Genomic DNA, 6,705 nt, shown 5'->3' on the forward strand with positions numbered 1-6,705 from the left:
CTCCCTCTCCCTCTACCTGTCCCTCCCCCTGCTTGTGCTCTCTCTCCTCTCTCTCTCTCTCAAATAAATAAATAAAATCATTTCTTAAAAATATTTAATTTATTTATTTCAGAAAGAGAGAGAGTACAAGCAGTGGCAGCAGCAGGCAGAGGGAGAAGGAGAAGCAGACTCCTCACTGAGCAGAGAGCCCAACATAGGGCTGGATCCCAGGACCCTGGGATCATGACCTGAGCTGAAGGCAGAGGCTTAACCCACTGAGCCACCCAGGGGCCCCTGGTTTTGATATTTAAAACTAACACCCGTAAAACAATAACAAGACCATCTCTTGATTCTCCTTACATCAAAATACATTCTCAAACAGCTTCAATAAATAAAAGTTGAAGTTCTATCATTGAGAAAAGTGCTTAATAAACTATCAATAAACATTTGTTGATATGCAAAAATTATGCTAAGTACCTTGGTGCCACAAAAATAAAAAGGACACCATTTCCATAGAGAGGATCTGAGGATCCAGTCAGGGAGACAAAACATATACACTGGCAATTACAAGTAGAATATAAAAAGTACCGCAAAAGAGGTACAAACAACACTATAGAATTTCCGATGCAAGAGATTACTTCTGGCTGAAGGGAATCCTTGAAGGTCTTAAAGGAGGTGACATTTGAGCTGGGTCTCAAACGTGCACAGTCCGCTACTGGATATGCCGTGTGTTTCTCCAGTTACCCACTCAGTAAAGTTGTCTTGCCAGCGGAGCTCGTGGTTATGATGTGTGTTCATTTGTATTGCTGTGTAACCCATTACCGCAAACTGGCTGGCTGGTTTTATCATCTCGTGGTTTCTGTTGGTCAGGAACCTGGTGTGGAGTAGCTAGGTTCTCTGCTCAGGTCTCACAAAGCTGAAATCAAAATGTCAGCTGGGCCGTGTTCTCATCTGGAGTTCTTCCAAGTTCATTCAGGTTGTTGGCAGAATTTTCTTGCAGTTATAGGACCGAAGTCCCTGTTCTCTTGCCGGCTGTTGTTTCGGTTGTTTTCCGCTCCTAGAGGCCACTCTCATAGTGTGGCTACATGGCCTTCTCACAATATGGTGGCTTGCTTCTTCAAAGCCAGCAGGAGACTCTCTCTCTTTAGGGAAGGGCTAAACCTTCCTTTAAAGGATTCACCTGATGATGTCAGACCCATCCAGAGTAATCTCCCTTATGATTAACCCAAAGTAACTAATGAGAGACCTTAATAACCTCTGCAGAATCCCTTCACCTTTGCCATCTCACATAACCTATTCATCCCAGTAAAACCCCAGCATGTTCACAGCCCCTCCCCCCACACTCAAGGGGAGAGGATTATTCAGGGCATGTGCACCAGGAAGCAGAAATCTTGGAGTTTATTTTGAGGCCATTCTGCCTACCCCATAATTCAAGCAAAAGTGTAAGCTTTAGCACCCGCATGATAACACAAACCTTACTGCAAATTGCATCACTGTCCACAAATTTAAACCGACAGGACTGTAAGAGACAAAAAAAGGGACAGTGAAGATGGAAAGCGATGCGGCAGATTGTATTTTCCAGCGTGGCTGCCATGATAGAGGGCATGCTCGTCATGCTTAATACACGCACACGACATGACTGCATAGAGTGCCTTGCACACTACACACACATGAACACGCACACACGGTACACATGCCGTGCTTACCACGGACATCGAACCCTCCTTCCATTGAGTAGTAAAGTCTACATCAGCCCCTCTTGGACTTGGACAGAACTGCGTAACTGCCTCGGTCAGTAGAGTATGGCAGAGCTGAATGACTTCTGAGACAAAGGCATAAGGACAATGTGCACTTCCGCCTTGTCTCCTCAGACACTCGCTCCTGGAACCCGGCCGCCGTGCATGAGAATGCCGGTCCCATAAAGAAGCCACGTGTAGGTGTTCCAGGCCATGGTCCTGCCTAAGGCCTCAGCAACAGACACCAGACATGCGAGGGAGTGAGTTTTCGATGACTCCGAGCCCTAACTGCAGAGTCACCCTTCACCTTCCAGCTGCCCCAGCAAGCGGCCCGTGGGCACCCTGCCCGGCCCAAATCACAGACTCGTGAGCAAAATGAATGACTGTGGTTTAAAGCCACTGAATGTGGGGGGAGTGGTTAAGCAGCCATACGTGATGGGGACAGATGTAGAAAGGCGAGCTGGACCCTGGCAGCTCTTTCCTTCAAGAGGAAACCCTCCCGTAGCCAGAAAGCTGAAAGCATCAAAGACTCCGAGGCCCCACAGCCTGACAGTCTGGAGCTTCTAATCTTCCCTGCTTTAATCTGCGGCCCTCTCCACGCAGCCGATTAAGAACCCTGAGCCAGTGTCCACAAGGAGCTTGATGCCCTGCTGGGGAGCAAAAGAGAAAGGGGGCTGGAGAGAAGAATGAGGAACAACAGAACTGGAGGAAGAGAGGCAGAGGGAAGAGGCTGCTTTCAAAACTGGGGTCTGAATCGCAAACACGCATGTAAATGGCAGAATGCTAGAAAAGATAGAGGTTTTTATGAAAGATACCTCCTACACACACACACACACACACACACACACGCCCCACGCTGCTGGCAAAAGCAGCCCAGCCTCCATCTCTCTTGCCCTCTCAGGTTTGAGACAAGGAATCTGGCTTCCAAATACAAACTGAATTTCCCATTGCCAGGCCAGGTCCCTACTTCTCTAGAGCATGGAATTCCAGCTGTTTGGCTGCAACCCAAGAGGCACTGGGATGACAAGGGCTTCTCACATGTGTTCTTGCTTACTTGGCTGGTGGGGGAGAGAGGATTTCTGAAGGATCTGGAAATCCAGCATAAATGGGGCAGTGTGGAGGGTTGTTCTGAGCAGCAAGAGTAAATAGTGCATGACACACCAAACCCATACATACTGTACACACCACACATGCACACACATGCACACTGCACATATATGCCACACCTATACCACACACTCTACCCACAGCACACATGCACGACGTGCACACACACGCACACACAGCCGGCCGACCTGCAGGAAGAGGAACGTAGTGACAGGGAGAGTTTGACTAAAGACTTATAAGAATCTAAGTAAAATGACAAATCCTAGAATTATAATATTTTGCAACCATTTAATCCAACCTCTCCACTTTATAGGCAAAGAAGTTGGGGTTAAAAAAAAAGTTGGGGTTTAGCTGAAAGTAGGAGTGCCTCCTTCCCAGGCTGGACCTTTCCCTCAGATCTCAGTGCTACGAAAGCCCTCATTGTGCCTCTCCTCAAGTTTTAAAAATATCCACGGTGGTTAAGACTTCAGCCCCAGTTACACACACACACACACACACACACACACACACACACACACACCCTCATCTGTGCAACTGTTATTTTGACTTAAGTTTAAAGAAAAAAAAAAGGAAAGAATCTGTTGCTTCCTCTCGTTACCCATGCATAAAACCATGGACTTCCTTTCACTCCGACATCTACAATCTCATCACTTATTTTTCGGTTTGAGCACCAAATCCAGATCTGAAAATTCCAAGGATAAAACTGCTGTGGTAGCTGAGGCTCAGAGCAAAGTGAGAAAACGTTAGGTCACAAGCAGAGACCCTTGTCACCCAGATGTCCCTTCACGCCCAACAGACACCACCTGAGCGCCTGAACCACCCCAAGAGGCCAGCCTTTCACTGGATCCCCACCCAAGGCTTTCAGGGACGTCTCAGGAATGCAATCCCGTGGGTCTCACTGTGGATGGCCGCTGCCCAGGACCCATGCTGGTCACTGGCCACTTCATAACTGACCCTCTAGGCCACCCTGAGTCTGGTTAGACAAGACACACTCCCCACCAAGTCAACTGAGAGAATTTTTGAATCCTCAGCCCCAAGAGAGAAAGAAACCGATTTCCCCTCACCCTTGTCTCCCAGGGCCTTGGGCTGCTACACAGTCAGGTTAATCATTATCTACAGGGATGCCGCTCTACCCACCCCGAGGAACTTCTGCACCTGGAGAAAGGAAGGTTTTCTCCACGGTCTGGCCTCACCCAAGCACCTCTGCTGGATCTTCCCTCCCACATGATCTCCACCCCTCTTGGGCCACGGACCTTCCGTTGTGAAGGGGCTTACCAGTGCCCCGGGGTGCTATTGAGCAGACTTGTCAAGGGTGGCATGGATGGAGCTCAGCAAAGTGACTGGGTGTAGGGTAGTGTCTTTTCTGTGTTTGATGGGAGACCCTCCCTAGATGACAAGTGCCTTAGTCTTGCCATTCGGCTAGGGCTGCCATGACAAAACACCACAGACTTGACGGCTTAGGCAACAGAAATTTATTTTCTCACAGTTCTGGAGGCTAGAAGCCCAAGATTAAGGTAATAGCAGCTCTGGTTTCTCCTGGGTCCTCTCTCCTCGGCTCGCAGATGGCTGCCTTCTCTCTCTATCCCCATGTGGTCCTTCCTCTGTGTGCATGTATCCCTGGTGTCTCTGTGTGTGTCCAAATTTCCTCTTCTTATAAGGACACAAGTCAGACTGGATCAGGGCCCACCCACTTTATCACCTCTAAAGGCCCTATCTCCAAGTACAGTCACATTTTGAAGTACTGGGCCTCCACCTATGAATTTAGGAGTACATGACCCAGCCTATAATAAAAGAACTGCCGTGGGGTTCTGTTCCTGGCACTCAAATGGTACAGAGTAGCTCTTGTGGAAAGGTCCCCCAGCTCCCTCTCCCTCCAGTACATGAGATCTCTGAGTAGTCTCCCTGGAGTGTAGGCAGCTGAGCAAGGGATAGCTTTTCCTTTCTCTCCTTTTTCTTGTCTTTGCTGTGGCATGAACTCTGTGCCCCAAGGCCCTCAGAGCTTTGTCTTTTAATTTGCAAGGACCTGATTTGGAAGCATACAATAACCTCAATACTAGTATTTTCTTCTCTTTGCTTTCTTTTTTTTTTAAGATTTTATTTATTTATTTGACAGAGAGACAGTGAGAGAGGGGACACAAGCAGGGGGAGTAGGAGAGGGAGAAGCAGGCTTCCCGCTGAGTAGGGAGCCTGACACAGGCTCGATCCCAGGACCCTGGGATCATGACCTGAGGCGAAGACAGACACTTAACAACTGAGCCACCCAGGTGCCCCTTCTCTTTGCTTTCTGACTCTAACAGGCCCCTTAAAGAAAGGATCCAGAATGAAGGGGGAGAAGGAATAGGACAAAGATTGATATTTCGAGACCTCCTTTCTTTGCACATTTTAATGTACAGCTCTATAAAATTCATTGTCCTAATTTGGAGGTCCTATTTCAGAGCACCCCTACTATAATCTTCCTTATGACGGCCAAAGACTTGAGAAACCAGGAGGTAGGAAACCTCTACCAAGACTAATAGGGAGAATTAAATCAGACAGCAGCTGAATATCAAAGTACATGGCACAAAGTAGAGTCTAATTTAAACCTCTCTGCACTTCAATTGACTCTTGTATTCACTGTGGAAATTATCAGGTACAGAGAGGGAGTTAAGACGGTTGGAGGAGTAGGGGACCCCTTTTTCAGCCATTCCCCTGAGTCGAGCTGGATAGGTACCAGACCAGCCTGAACATCCACGGACTCTGCCTGAGACACAGGAAGATACATCTGGGTCTCTACAAATGAACATCTCCAGTGCTGAGTATTGAGGTACGAAGAGGGGAGCTGTGAAACCGCGCACAAATATCGGAAGATAAACGGAAGGGGGAGGGAGCTGCCGCGTTTGGGCCCCGGGAAGCGGTAGCCACCTGCACGGGGGAGCAGGCAGACCACGGACCCGCACCCGTGAGACAGCAGGCTGAGACCGTGAGCCGGGGAGCACGCGACACCAGACTTCTCATGGAACTCCGGTGTGCTCACTGGATCCAGACTGAGACCAGGAGCTCTGGGAGCGCGCAGGGGCGGCTGGCGGCTGGCAGTGTTAGAAACACAAAGGACAGAGATGTGCCGGCCCTGGAAGTGAGGGCTGGGACCCTGGGTGTGGGGCGCACATCCCAGGATGCTGCAGGGTTGAGCAGCACCAACAGAAACAGAGTTAAAGTGGCCAGAACATCAGTGGAGAACGGTCCGCGATCCCTCTGTTCTGAGACAGAGGCTGAATTTCAGCCGCTGCTGTGCTGACTCTCAGAAGAGGCACAGCAAACCGCCAGGAAAAGCCGCCAGAGAACAAAAGCCTGGAAATACCGGCTCACAGCGCGCCCATCCCCATCCCCCCTCGCAGGAGACACAGAGACTCTACCCAAACAGGGTTTCCTGAGTATCGGCGTGGCAGGCCCCTCCCCCAGAAGGCAGGCTGAAAAATCAAGTAGCCCACAACCCGGGGCGCCTGGGTGGCGCAGTCATTGAGCACCTGTCTTCGGCTCAGGGCGTGATCCCGGCGTTCCGGAAAGGAGTCCCTCATCGGGCTCCTCCGCTGGGAGCCTGCTTCTTCCTCTCCCACTCCCCTGCTTGTGTTCCCTCTCTCGCTGGTTGGCTCTCTGCCACATAAATAAATAAATAAAATCTTTAAAGAAGCAGCCCACATCCCTAAGATCCCTATAAAACAAGGGCGCACGGCCTGCATCCCGGTCAATAATTTGGGCTCTAGACAACCCCGCAACCTCTCCTCATCAGAATGACAAGAAGGAGAAGTCCCCCCCAGCAAAGAAAAGACAATTAGTCTGTGGCCTCTGCCACAGAAATAACGGATATGGATGTAACCAAATTATCAGAAATGGAATTCAGAGTAAC

This window comes from Ailuropoda melanoleuca, chromosome 4 (genome assembly GCF_002007445.2).
Source record: "Ailuropoda melanoleuca isolate Jingjing chromosome 4, ASM200744v2, whole genome shotgun sequence".
NCBI lineage: Eukaryota > Metazoa > Chordata > Mammalia > Carnivora > Ursidae > Ailuropoda > Ailuropoda melanoleuca.